Source organism: Podarcis raffonei, chromosome 2, assembly GCF_027172205.1.
Source record: "Podarcis raffonei isolate rPodRaf1 chromosome 2, rPodRaf1.pri, whole genome shotgun sequence".
NCBI lineage: Eukaryota > Metazoa > Chordata > Lepidosauria > Squamata > Lacertidae > Podarcis > Podarcis raffonei.
Genome location: NC_070603.1, coordinates 46,730,853 through 46,746,020, shown reverse-complemented (window position 1 = coordinate 46,746,020; position 15,168 = coordinate 46,730,853).

Genomic DNA, 15,168 nt, shown 5'->3' with positions numbered 1-15,168 from the left:
AACTAATGCATTCACTGGCAGTGGCTTTTCTTCCTCCTTGTTAGTGATCTGCAGCAGAGCCTGCAGCAATGGACTACAACAGAGAAACAAGCCAACTAACACGGCTTTATGAAAAACAATGTTGTTGCTGAATCAATATTTTCATGGCCTTGAGCTATTGGAAATGATGGTATTTTTAATACTGCCTGTACAATGTAGTGTCATTTCCAAGTTTCAAAGCTCCAGATCCCGACTTTGACAGGGAGAGAGGGAAAGTGGAGGGAGAGAAAGTAGATTTCTTCAGAAAAAAACAAAAAACCAAAATCAGGCTTGGCTTTGCATAAAGTATAAAAATCCAACTGTGTCTTTTTTTAAATCATTTTTTTAAGGGGGGGGGGGACAGATATGAAGCGGAAGCCTCTGAAACACTTCCAAGCTCATAAAGGAAGACATTTTGCCAAAGTACCTAACTTTTTTTAGGGCAGCTGTTGTGGCTGCCTAATTCTTCATTGACCAGGTTTTATGGAGTCTGTTGTAATGCCTGTTGTAATAGTGCAACTGAAAAAGAAAAGGCACAGTCCAAAGAGCTGTGTCATTGTCTGAGCAGATGACACACCAGCTCCCATATAGAACTTGTTTGCTGCGGTTGTTAACCAAAGACACCCTCCTGTCACCGCCCAAAAAACCCACACCCTGTTTCTCATTTTTCTAATTGCTATTATTGGGAAATAGAAATAAAATCCAAAATGATCTTTATAGAATGGGAAACTGGGCTGAAACTAACCACAGTGAAATTCAACAGAGACAAATGCAAAATTCTGCAGCGAGGATGATGGGGGCAGAATAAGGATAATATGGGAGATGCCTGGCTTGGCAACAGTGTATGTGAAAATGCTGGAGGAATTGAAGCCAATCACTGGCTGAGCAAATGAGCTGTGGTAGAAAAACTGCTCAACCCTTGCCATCAAGTAGGGCTGGGAGAGACTTGTGGCTGAAATCTTGAAGAGCTGCTACCAGTTAGATGAGACAGAACTGAGCTGGGTGGATCACTGTTCAGCTTAGGTCTCATGTTCAGCTTAGGAACATGGGGACCTCTCTTATCCCGAGTCAGACCCTTGGTCAATCTAGTTCCATATGTTGCTGGACTTCAACATCCATCCACTCTGACCAGTTGTCATGCTAGCTGAGGTTGATGGGAGCTGGAATCCAACAACATATGGAGGGCCACAGCTTCCCCACTCCTGCTAAGCACAGTTTAGCATTTCATGTGAAAAGATCCAATGAGGATTCTCGGTACAGTCATGCAGCTCGCCCAGACTTGCCCTTGCCCTGCCACTTTCCCCCAGGGGAAAGAGGCAGGGCAAGGGCAAAACCACACTGCTCTGTGCTTCCTAAGCATAGGACAAGTGTGAGTCTGAATGAGCCCTTTTATCAAGCACATGCTGAGGGCAGAGTGGCTTGGCTTCGAGAAAAGAAATGGGAATTCCCTTCCCAAGAAGGACAAAATAAAGCAGTGCTCCCCACCACCAGCTCACCCCAATCTTTTAGAGTTTGTGGAAACATTTGGAATTTTGAGGGAGTGCTGTGAGTCCTGCCTCACTTCCGAGTCACTCCTCTCTGTCCTGTTCAACTTTTTGGGTGCCACCCTCAGCTTTCCTCAGCTGCCTGGGTGCACATAGAGCAAATGGGCATGAGTAGGCTCTTCCCATTTCCTTTTTCACTTCGACGTGTTTGGGTGCTGATTTGAGTTGAAAGAAAATGCGAGAAAGAGGGTCACACTTCCAGATTCCTCCATCCACTCTTTGTCTTTCAAGGGGTGGGGGAAGAGACACCACTCTTGCCACCTCATGATGAAGGAAGGGGAACTGAGCAAGAAGTGGGGAGACAGAAGCTTCACAAGTTATGGGGAATGTCCTCGAGGGTCTAGTTGTGCACTGGGAACATTTGAGGGAGAGAATGCTGTCCCCCTTTGTTTTCTACCACTTATTGTGCATATTTAACTATACAATATAAAGAAAACCATTTATAAAGAAATAAAACTGGAGGCGAATCAGCAAGGCTAACATGAAATACTGACAAGTATGCCAGTGTGATGTGAGACCACTCATATTTCATATCATACATTTTTTTACCTTCCTGGACTCAGCTGCTCAGGCCAAGGTCTTCTGGGTCTGCGAAAAGAAAAAAGAAGAAAAGAACAGCCCCCAAGAGTGTTTATATTTTTTTGTTCATGACCATGCTGTTTAGTTTTAATTGGTACCAAGCTAGCCAGCCAAGAATTCTAAATGAAATTTCATTTCTCTGTGTACTGCTGATCAATATTCACTCAACGCACAACAGCTCTTTGTATCTCGGTGGAATAAAATAAATTGTCAGTCAGCAGCATGGTTTTTGTTGTCGCTGGGTCTTCCTCCCCCCAAGCTATATTATTCACCTTCTCAAAAGGCAATTTGATAAATGTTTATTTCTTCATAATGCATTCTAACAATCACTGATTTGTGACACTCGCTGTGAATAGAATTTAAATTCATAGAGGATGCTTTCTTTCTCTCTCTAAGAAGACGCTAAGAGAGACAGACGAGAAATGGCTCCTGGAATGTTGCCTCTTTTCCATTTCAGATATTGCAGTGGCCTCCCATGGTATAAGGGGCACTAATTGAATTTAAGAGATGTAATAAGTGAGAAGCGCACCCATTCACATTGCGTCAGAATAAGAGCTGGCTCAATGGATTTGGCAGAAGCAGCAGCACCGGGACAGCGCGTAAGCACCAATTTCACAGTAAAGCGGAAAAGACTGCAGAGCGGTAGAGTTCACTGATGAGTTCTAACAGAGGGCAGGGAGATATATATTGGGAGATGAAACTTTTCCCAATGCACAGCATTATGAAAAAGGAATCACTAGAGATAAACTTTGGGTAGGTTGTCTTCTAGCAAAATTCAGATTTATTTCTCTTTCATAAGTGCTGCAGCATCTAGTATATGACTGAGACGGCTATTGTTTACTATGCACAGGTAACCATATCTCTTTTTTCCCCTTTCCTCCTTCTTCCAATTTTCCTTTGGGGGAAAAGTTGTACTATTTTTACTATTGTACAAATATTGAATATTGTACTGTTCTGAGAATTAAAGTGTGGTATTGAGAACTTTGGGGGGGATGGAATTGTGCTTAACATCATAGCAATTCATTGTTCTATGAGGGCATATTTCCTTGTGGGTAACGGGAAGGAGGAATACTTGTCAGTGGCCCAGAGGCAAAAGTGAGAGGAGCAATGAATGTGAATCTTAAATTAGCCTGCTGTACAAAGTTCCCATGCGCATTCACACACACCCTTTCGATCCAGCGAGCAAGAAGCATTATCAGTGTTCAGTGGTACGCACGTGTGAGTCAGAAACTCTCAAGGAAGCTGCAAATCAGGGCTGGTGAGATATGTGACCTAGGAAGAGGGGATGTGGCCAGGGAGAGTCCCCTAGGTCCATCCAAAGCCTGGAAATGTCTTTGTGGAAACCTACATAAGAAGCTTTTAAACTGAGCTGCCACACATCAGGCACTAAGAATGAGTTTCCTAGTTTTTTCCCTGTTGACTTTCTGTTAGAGAAAGAGAAGGGGAAAGCTCTTGTAGCGCTGGCAGGAAGACTTTGAAGCAAGTTCTAAAGAACATGATGGAACCAAAGTTCATCCCATCCTTCGTTTTTTATCTCAAAGATACCCCGAATGTTCATCTCTCCTGGGATAAGACAGACCTGGAACATAACAGTGAGAATCTCACAGAGAAGGTTGACAGGTAAATGACAAAGATGATTAGTGGGAAATGGCCTCAAGCATCTCTGCAGCTGCTATCAACAGACTGCTGGGAAAGAAACCGACCATGAAAGAATATTTTGCGGTGGTAGGTGAAAGAACTAAGAAGGTAAGTCCAAAAGCAGAGAATGTAAAAGCCTGCAATATTCATCACACACAGAGGGAAGCTATTTGTGCTAATGGCCAGTCACATCCCACCCCTCGCTGCCTGCCGACAGTCCCCCACATGCTCCCATTGGCTGAAAGAGATGCAGTTTTTTTCTTACTATTTATTTTGATGCCCTGCTGGCCCTCTTTGTTTCCTTCTTGTAGCACCATTATATTTGTAGCTAAGGTTTCCTTGCTGCTTCACTGCACTCCATTCTTTGCCCATGCAGGACTAATGAATTCAGGTTTGATTCAAATGTAAAACAAGGCGGGACCAGCCTGCTCCCCCCCCAAAAAAAAGCAGATTTTGATGCAATGAAATGGACTGCTGTCTTTGCCATAATTCCACTCCTCTTGCCCATTAATCCAGTTTTGCCACCTTGAGCCATCATTTTCCTTTATTTTCTCAAAATTTACAGTTACATAGTATCATCCTTCCCTTGCCTCAAATCACCCTCCCACTAAAAAAAAAAAAATCCTCCCTAGAGCAACACATTTGCCGTGCTCAGCAATATACGGGAGCAATCTCACTTAGTAATTGCTAAGAAAATTCTGTGTCCCTCCTCATTGTATTTCTTGCAACTATGATTTCTTCCTCTCTTTCCACCTCCTAAGTCCCCTGCTGTGCCAATGAACTCTGATAATCATGCAAGTAGCACTGAGATAGAGATCAAGTGATGCAGCCAGCTCTATCTCAACTTTGACTTTCAAGTCCACATTTACTCGGATGCATGCATTACCGTCTGAGGAAATATAAAGTCATTCTTCCTCAAACGAAAACTGCTTTTAGCCTGTGGTATAAAGTGCCCCAGATTTTAAGAAGCAAAGGAAATATTCCTCCTTCATTCTAAAAATGGAACAAGCATTCCTTCTGTGAGCTGTTTCTAGTCGGTATCATCGCTTCACCCAGTCCATATTCATTCTGGCTGCAAATATGCAAATAGGAGGTCAGTGTTTATTGAATGCTTGACTCTAACTATATAACCCATATATGGATTATAACATAAATCTTGAATTCTGTTGTACTTTTCAATCTACTGTATTTTGAATATTAAATTGGAGGAGTACTCAATTTGGAGGAGGATTGGACAAATTCATGGAGGGTGGGGCTATTAATAGCTACTAGCCATGGCGGTTTAGCTGTGCCTCCATAGTCAGAGGCAGTAATATTTTTGAATACCAGTTGCTGGAAGCCACAGAAGGGGAGAGTGTTTTTGTGCTCAGGTCCTGCTTACAGGCTTCTCACAGGCATCTGGGTGGCCACTGTGAGAACAGGATGCTGGACTAGATGGGCCATTGGCCTGATTCACAAGGCTATTGTTATGTTCTTAAATATCTTTGGCAATATCCAATGTGCTCATTCTGTTAGTGGAAGGATTTATGCATGTGCAACAGAAACCCCTTGCTCCCCTTTCAGGCACTCTCTCCATATCTGTTCCAGGGAGCTGGGGGGATCCCTAGAACAGATTTAGGGGGGAAAGTTCTATTACACAAGCATATATCCTTGCGCTGATGCAACAATTCATGTTGCACTACTTTGGATACAACACTTAATCTTTTAAGATTCAGACTACTATAGAGGCTTTATTATTTCCAGTATATTTATTACTTGGGAGAGTGTTCAGAAAGGGTGTTTCTGCAGTGATGCTAATCTACCCTTCCTACCTATCTCCATTCTGTTGCATGTGTCTGTTCTAGGCCTTCATATGCAACTACATCAGCTGTCTTCCCTAAGATGTTTCCTGGGAACAGCTTGTGCAGTCCTTAACTTATTCAAGTAGCACAATTGATTCTATTTGTGTAAACTAGGCTCAAAAAACTCACACATGGGTCTTTATTTCTTTACATCTATATCTAGATTTTCTTCTGCCATGGAACAGACAGGTGGCATGCATGTGATTCCCAGCCACTCAACCAAGCACTGGCAAGAACCCAAATCTTGCTTAGCTTCAGTAAGGTGGTGGCTTCATGTGCCTTCAGACCATAACCTGGGTGTGGATATACATACATTGGGTGGGATTCAATGAATAAGTCCCATCAGCAGAAGCCCTGTGAAATTTCCACTTGTGCATTGGGGCTTTACTTACTTTCCTCCCCAGAATTGAACATGGAGAAGAAGAATCCCTGAAACAGCATTCAGAGAGAGGAGAGGGACATTGACCCATCTGGCAAACCTAATGTTTGCCCTGATAGAGCGAGTGCCTTAGTGCAACACTGAATTGCTTCCCTTGTGACTGCCATCGTCATAAGTCATTGCCACTTATCTATAGTGTGTACCTCAAATGGCCTCCAACAGGACAGATTTTAACCATCACTTTCCGCCTTTAAGCCACCCATATAGCAATTTTGTGGATCTGTCTCTTTCTCCTTTTACAACTGAACTGATTTCTATATCTTCCTCACACCTCAGACCTTTATGGAAGGCTATACCTCGCAGCAATCTTGTGCACTGAGTGTACAAATTCATTTGCCAGTTGTTGCCTGTCTTTCTGCTATCCTAGTATGCCTCTGTCTCTGAGTCACAACTTTGTTTACCTGTTGACACCAGCTAATCCCTTCTTCTAGTATTGTTGAAACTCGGTTGAATCCAATTGCCTCTCTGTATTAACAGAGGGCTCTTTGATCCAGTGGAAGCTTCTGTGAATGAAACATCAGAAGAGCCCTGCTAGATCAAATCAATGGCCCATCTCTGTCCAGCATCCTGTTTGTGCAGCTGACAACCAGAGGAGGGAGAAGTGGATTTTGATTTTTTTCTGAAGCCTCCACCTCCTACAATATGCCGCAAGAGGTTGAAAAACTCTCCAGAACAGTTTTGGGTTATTCTAGGTAGCCATGAAGCCTCCCTTACAGAGAGCACCCCTCTCTTTAAAGTAATCCTTTCTCTGAAGGCCTGCATGATGCAAGTCCAGTTTAAAGATAAAGAACCATAAGGCCTTGAAGTTGCCCATCAGCAGACTGGTCACTGTAACTCTTCCCCCTCTATGCTCAGATGTATTATATTTCTATTATCATAATGATTTCTGAATCTGTACATATAAATTGGCACCTGAAAACATATATAAAAAAATAAATCAAATTATATACACTTTCATCCTTTTTTCCCCCTTGCAACGTTTAAGTGGTTTCCCTATAGATAACTTCAGGAGCTTCAGGAGAAATGAAGCTCTAGAAGGGCTAGAAAGGCTGTTAGCCTGTTCCAATAGAGCTCTTTTTGTGTTCTTATACTGTTGAATCAGAGCTTGCACATGGGGGCAACTGTGTATGGAGGTGTGGGTTCTAGCAACTCCTAGCACAAACATCACAAAATCTTTGCTGCTTCTAGTTAGGCAAAGTCTCTTGCCTGCAGTCAGATCTCTCACAATCCATTTTCATAATCAAAAAAGCAAAAGATCATCCTGGATGCAAAATTTGCTTGGGTCTGCTCTCTATTTCAATATAAATTGAACATCATCTTTGATTTATTGTTGTGGGCATACTGCAAAGTGATATGCCATCAAGCGCTATAAAAATTGGATTTGCCCACTCCAAACTGTTTTTGCTGGCAGAAGTATTTACCAGGTGCCACGACATGAAAATATATCCATCAGTGAAGAAATATATAAGCCAACCATACAAAGAACAGCCTATGAGCTCAGATATCCAACCTGTCATCCCCGTACTATTTTATAAGGATTTGGTTTACGCTTCCTCTGACGGCTTTCTTTGGAGCAATCTCCTGAACTATGCATACATCCAATGAAATGACTCCTGTTGAATTCACTTGGATTACTTCTGAGTAAACATGTTTAGGCTTACACTCTCAAAGTCTAAAGCAACCTGCATGAGTTTCTGAAGCAATCATGACAGTTGGGTAGTAGTGGAAACCTAGGGGAATCAGCTATCCCCCTAGAAACTCAGTCAATTAAATTCAGCCCGGAAGGATACCAATCTAATATCAAAGATATTGCCAAAAGGATCAGTTCCCTGGAGCACAAGGTTAATGATTTAGAGCATGTCAGCTTGGCCTGGAGCAGATAAAATAAAACTAGAAATACACACACAAACACGCAAAGGTCAAAATATTAATAGATATAAGAAAATGCAACCATTACAATAATAATTCAAGGAAGATACACAAGGACTTACTGGAATCTCATTTCTCTGGATTTTTTTTAAAAGCAGTCCTTAATTAATATCCTTTTCCCCCACATTTAGTATACAGCAGGGTACCAGAGATTTGATGGAAAGTTCAGGAAGGAATCAGAAACTGGAGGTAGTGACCCAGTTTCCTTATATTAACAAGTCCTTATCATCTTTTGCTACAGAACAAAGAGGAAAACAAAAAATACGGAAACCAGAAGAACTATGGCCATGTCAACAAGCAACACTCCAGAGGGACAAAAACCACAGGCAGTTAATTTATTCAATAATAAAATGCCCTCAGTATTTTGAATGGGGCTCTTTGTTGGCTCAGAATCTATAAAGATTCCTTAAAGCAGATCTTTGGGCTCTTCCAGACGATCTGTTGAGAATCTGCTTGCACAAAGCTTACACAGTGGTTAAATTAAGTTGGGTCTTATTGAACACGAGTTCCCATTGGTTTCCCGGGATGTTATATGGCACTGAGCATTCATAGTGATTTGCTTGCATGGTGTTGATATCTCTTCTCATTAATCTTCCATTCATTTCACAGGTTTCAGTGCATTTGTCCAGCTGTGTTTGTGTGTGTTAAATACATTTGTTATATAAGGACAACTGAGCACTTTAATTATACAAACCTACATTTGTAGTATGTGCTCGAATCTCTCCCACAAAATCCTGACAGTCTGGAGGTGACCTGTGAGCGCAGATCTCCTGTAGCAGGTATGTTCAGTTTGAACATGACAGTATAGATTCTTCTCTAACTGAAGAATTTTGATTCCTAAATAAGTCATTTAATGGGCTTCTTTCTTTATATCACAAATATGGTGGTAGGGACAGAAATATGAAGGGCCATGGTAGCCACAGAATTGGAGAAACTTTGAAGGGAGTCAGTCTTGTTGCAGGACCATCATCAGGTGTTAGCACTGTTGGGTACTTGTTATCTGGGTCCAAAAGTGGGGGGAAGGACCTGCCTGGGATTCTGCCGGTCCGTCCTCTTGCAATTTCCGTTTACCTGACCTCTTTGAAGAAGAGCACACATCCTGTTCTTCCTCTATATGAGGAAGAGCTGAGACCATTAAGGGAGGGGAGCTCATTGAAAACATATTGCGGAAGCTCCACCTCATAACCCCGTGAAAACAATAGTCTTTCTGAGTGTATATGCTTAATAAAAGGTTCATGCTTGCCCTGTTCTTCTACTGATGTTAAAAACAAGTCAACCATCAACCCCTCACCCACCCACCTTGCTCTTGTTAACCAACTCTTTATGATAAATTAGCAAAAGCCAATCCATGAGAAGAAAAATAGTTGGACTTCTACCAACACAGAGGAAGAGATAGGTAAATGAGGCCATGGGAGGTGTTTTTCAGTAGTGCTATTATGACTGTATCTCCCTTCAATCCATGCTGCTTTTCTAATGAAGATTCAGAAGAATAGGAATGAAATCTATTGCATCAATTTGGAGAACATTGTAGTGGTCCCTCTCTGCAGAATAATCTTCCTAGAGCAAGCATAATCAAACTCCGGCCCTCCAGATGTTTGGGACTACAATTCCCATCATCCCTAGCTAACAGAACCAGTGGTCAGGGATGATGGGAATTGTAGTCCCAAACATCTGGAAGGCCCGAGTTTGCCCTGTCCTAGAGAGACCTTCCTGGCACCTACAGTGACATCATTTTGGCACCAGCCTGGCCTTTTAACATCTTTTAAGGTTTTTAATCTGTTAAATCTGACATTGATTGGTATTTTAGTTTCTACTTTGATAGTATCTGAGAATTTTATTTTCACCCTGATGGGATTATTGTAGCTCTCTCTCTCTCTCTCTCTCTCTCTCTCTCTCTCTCTCTCTCTCTCTCTCTGTGTGTGTGTGTGTGTGTGTGGATAGAGAGATTGCTGGTGTTATTTTATTAGCTTTGATATTTTATTGCATTATCTGAATTGTGTTATGTGTTGCCTAGCGAAGTAGGCAACTAATAACTGTAAGGAAATAAATAAATGCCACGTGTACCCTGTTGCATTAGTGATTAGAATGGGGAAAATATTTACAGTTAATTTCTCTGAACTTTATACTGAGCCTGGTACAAATCTGAGCATTTGTCAAAGCCATCCTCTTGACACACACAAACCAATCAAATAATACTTTGGAACTGGGAGGGCAGGCATCTAAATTTGTTGTATTTATTTCTCACATCTGAGTGGGATTTCCCACTCCTCCCAATAAGCCTGTGACATACATTAGCCTGAAAGAGAATAAATAGTCCAAGGTAAGCCAAATTTCTAATATTGTGTTCCAAGCTTTTTGGAATGAGTTGACCCTCTTGGCTTTGCCATTCAACTCCCTGTTTATCAATCTCCTTATTTTGGGAAATTTGATATTTTGAAGCCAAATGTGGCCATGTTGGATTTTCATGGCAAATGGCCATTTAAATGTATATTTACATGGTTCTTACTGCTTCTAGTGGACCATATACAGCCATGTAGAGCCTTTTCCCAAGATTCCCAAGATTCCCAAGATTCCCTGTCTTTTTGTTCAGACAAACATAGCATCTAGGGTTGTTTTCATGCAGAGTTTTAGGATCATCTCTTTGCCAAAAAAAAAAAAAGGAAGAAGAAGAAGAAGGAAGATATTTTTTCCTAGTGTCATGATATGGGGCTTGACGCAGATTAATTATTAATATTTTACAGCCTTCAATTTAGAAGACATCTGCCCCATTATCTTTGAAGGATGCCCCTATTAAACAATCCCTGTGAGGCTGCCATGGGGAAGTATTAAATATTGAGGAGTGTAACTTCTCTCTATTTTGTCAGCTTGATCCCAGCTAACTGATGCTTCCTGTCAAAAGACTGTATCGAATTATTTAATGAGGTAGATGCAGTGAGTTACCATGATTAGTAATTGACTGTTAATATCAGAATGAGCTGGAATGGGTTTCAGTTTATTAGGCTATTTAAAATGTTTGGACATTTAAAACAGTTATTAGTTCCGCTTTGCTCTGCACCTGACTTTTTACAGCACAGAGGAATGAAAAAGAAAAGCAGCAACTGCAAGCTGAAGTTTCAGTCTTTTAAAAATCAGCATTTGCTCTGCAAATCAGTAAGCATGCATGGTGGTGCTATTAGAGCAGATATACACTATAAACGTATGCCAGTTTTAGACATTTTAACAGCCAAGACTTACCCCTAAAGAATTCTGGGAATTGATGTTGGCTGAGGTCATTATCACTAGCCCTACAAGTTCAGCTATGCAAATAATTAATAATAATTAAGGCTTCCAGTACTTTTTTGATTGTTGCTTAAGTATATCAGGATTTTTGTTCAGCTCCTCAAAGTTCAGGCTGATCTGTGTTAATCTCAAACATCTATGATAATTATCAGGGCCAGCTCAAGACATTTTGCTGCCTGAGGGCAGGCTGCATGGAACACACAGCTCTATCCTCCAGCAGAAAGGAAAGGCTGTTGCCAATGCCCTCTCCAACATCACCAGCATCTGCCACCTGAGGTAGCTGCCTTCCTCTGCCAAATGGTAGAGCCAGCCCTGCTTATTGTATTGCTTTGGCAATTTAGCCTGCAAAACTACAGTGGTATCTCTGGTTACAAACATAATTCATTCTGGAGGTCCATTCTTAACCTGAAACCATTCTTAACCTGAGGTACCACTTTAGCTAATGGGGCCTCCTCCTGCCTCCATGCCACTGGCACACAATTTCTGTTCTCATCCTGAGGTAAAGTTTTTAACCCGAGGTACTACTTCTGGGTTAGTGGTGTCTGTAACCCGGGGTGTTTGTAACCCGAGGTACCACTGTACCTGAACCAAAATAATGAAGTTCCTGGTTGCCCAGTAATTTGGCTTGGCTTTATTCATCTGGGAGGAATCTAGTACTCAGGAAAATACTGAAGCTTTTTAGAGGGAATACAGTGGTACCTTGGTTCTCGAATTTAATCCATCCCTGGAGCCCATTTGACTCTCAAAATGGTTCGAAAAACAAGGTGCAGCTTCCAATTGGCTGCAGGAGCTTCCTACAGTCAAGCAGAAGCCATGTCGGACGTTCAGCTTCCGAAAAGCATTCGCAAACCGGAACACTCACTTCCAGGTTTGTGGCATTCGGGAGCCGATGTGTTCAGGAGTCAAGCCGTTTGACTACCAAGGTACCACTGTAGTTTGGAGAGAGCGGAGAAAGAGTCACTGTTCAAATAATGAGAAGGTGCAACAGAATCTACTGATTGCAGCAGAAGAGGGTGGCTCTTTCCACAAAAGGTGATTAGAACCGTCAATGTAGTTAATGAGGAAAAGCCTGAAATTTGTCTCCATTCCTAAAAAAAAATGGGGATTGGCTTAATGCTAGTCCTAAACTATGACGATGTTTAGATGCGCCATGTTCTCATTTGTTTGTCACTATTCCCCAAGCAAGAGGAAGGTTTTGGATTACTCTGACAAGATAGAATCATTATTTTTGCCATGCCTTATCATTAAATCACTTGAGCCCTTCCTCTTCCTTCCTCCCCTCCCCCCGCCCTGCTTGCTTTTGCATGTAGCATGGACAGAAATCCTTGAAAAAGAAAGATAAAGGAAGCAGCAGCAGAGGGACCTTAGCTTTAATGCATGCCTTCTGAGAGAGGTATTTAATGTTATCAGTAATACTATAAGCTTGATGCCTTTGAGACATTCCTTGGGGATGCTGCTCTAAGAGAAATACTGACTGAAACGGCAACCCTTCATCCGTAAGGTCACAGGAAAAGCCATTCTCATGGACTCGGTGAAAACTGATGTGAAGGATATGAATGAAAGCAAAGGAAAGTTGCCTACTGCATACGCACATCCAAAGTAAATAAAAAACCTTTGAAAGGAAATGGCACAGTTACCGAGGTGAATGAAGAAAGGGAGGAGGGGAGATAAATTATCTCAGGACACCAGATTCACTCCCCTGCAATAAGTCATTGGAAACTTGAGAGGTTGGAGCAAGAGAAGATTAGAAATTTTGGAAGGTTTTAATAAATCAAAGGCTCGATGACTTGCCCAATGCACATCCTAGGCCTTCTCAGCCTAGATCTGCTCTAGACTTGAAAGCAATGCTGAAAGCAATTAGATAGAGACTAGAAAAGGATGCTTTTGATAGTATGTTAAAGTCTGGCATATGCAGTAAACACATAAGACGCACACAGACAGGGAATTCTAAAAATGGAAGCGAGCAGAGAGTCAGGCAGAAGTGCAAATGAAAGGGAGTCATTGGGCCAGGGGGTTGCTTTTATCTATGTTGGCATAAATTCTTTTTAGGTGAGAAACTCTGGGTTTAGACAAGCAAACTGTAAATTAGCTGAGCCTCATTTGCAAACTGAGCAAAATACAAAGTCAAAATTTCACACAGCCATTCCAAAGCCTTGTTCTGGGAGGCTCCAGTCTCTGATGTGATACTTATTTCTAAGAACTATAAGGAGGACTATTGAAGCAGGCAATTCTCATTGCTAAAAATGGTGGCAGCACCTAATGGGGAAAGAAAAGGAAAGATCTATGTGAAGAGTGGATGGAGAAGAGTCAATAAACAGTGTTATGTACACAGTAAAATAGCAGGCCAAGTGAAGCAAAGCTATATATTCAGCACCGTGGCATTTATCTGTTTGACTGACTGACTGACTGACTGTCTGTCTGTGATGTGATAAGTGCTGAGAGTCACAGCCAATAAATTTCAAAATGTCAAGTAATAGCCCAGGCATGAGTGGGCAGAACTCTATTGACTGTGGAGAAAAATCAGAGAAAGATATTTGTGGGAAATCAGTATTTTTGTATTGCAATGCAAACTATCAAGAGGGAAATTGACATGAAGATAATAATCCATAGACTGGGTTGGCATGTTACGCTTCCCGCAACCCCAGGTTCAACAGCAATCATAAAAAGACAGACTAGATAGAGGCATGTAGAGCATACCCTTCTGATCCTCCTCAGCTACTTTCTGTCTTCTTCAAAGCGCTGTGTCTCTCCTGTCCTCTAAATCTTAAAATATTTCCTCTTCTTTTTGCCACCTTTAAACTCCCAAATGTCATTGCACCATTACACAGCACGCCCCTAACGCATTGTCTTAGCCAGTTGGCAAGGATTATTTCATAATTGTGGCCACCAGCCTAGATTTAATTATTGCAAGGAAATGGGCAACCCTGGCTTCAGAGTCTTAAAAGACGTCATTCTGCAAGCCTTTAAAACAAAATCATGTAGAACTGAGAGGGATGCAAATTCTGGCTATCTTGGCACATAAGATCCTTCTCAATAATCTGGACATAAGACCCTTCTCAATAATCTGGACATAAGACCGTTCTCAATAATGGCAGTGGTGCCCACCAGAGTGGTGCTGGGGCTGAGTTCTGGCTTGCGCCTCACAAGCACCAGGCAGGGCACTCGCCCAGCCCATGCCACCGGACGGGGGTGAGTGGAGGGTTTTCTTCACTCTCCACTCTCCCTAGCCCTCACTGCCATTGGGAGGGTGCTCACACACTGAGCAGGTGTGGGGCGCAGAGCGTGAAGAGCATCATCCGCACTCCCCAGCCCTCGCTGCCGACGGGTGGGCATTCGCCCTATGCTCCACCACTGCTTGGCCATTGTAAAATGGAACCAGACATGTAAAGCAGGTTGAGATCAGCAAATGGCGTATACAAAAAAGAAAGGGGTGGATTACTGCCCTTGCCTTATTATATCATTTGCCTGTGTGTGTGTGTGTGTGTGTGTGTGTGTGTGCATGTGTGCGTTCGTGTATGCATAAAAGTGGTCAACGATCTCGGTTAAATCCCTGCACATCCTCTGATTAATTTCCTGAGTTTTCTTCCCAGAAATCCCCAAAGCCATTTACACATTTACAAGTTCAGTAATTCATTGTGCTTGTCCTACCCAGGCAATAAAGTGTGTGATGCTCGCTAAGTGGCGGGAGGCAAACAAGGAGATTTCATAGAATTCAAGGTCAGGCAGGAGGACAAAGCTTTACATTAAGAAAGTGCTGCAGTCTACAAAATACTCCAGGTTGGGACATGCAAAGGACAAGAGGGAGTACAATTGGAATGGGGATTAGAGAAGAAGCTAGTGAGCGATGCTCATGTGACAATTGGGGGTGGGTGGGAAGAAGCAGTTGTATAGTCATTGTTTT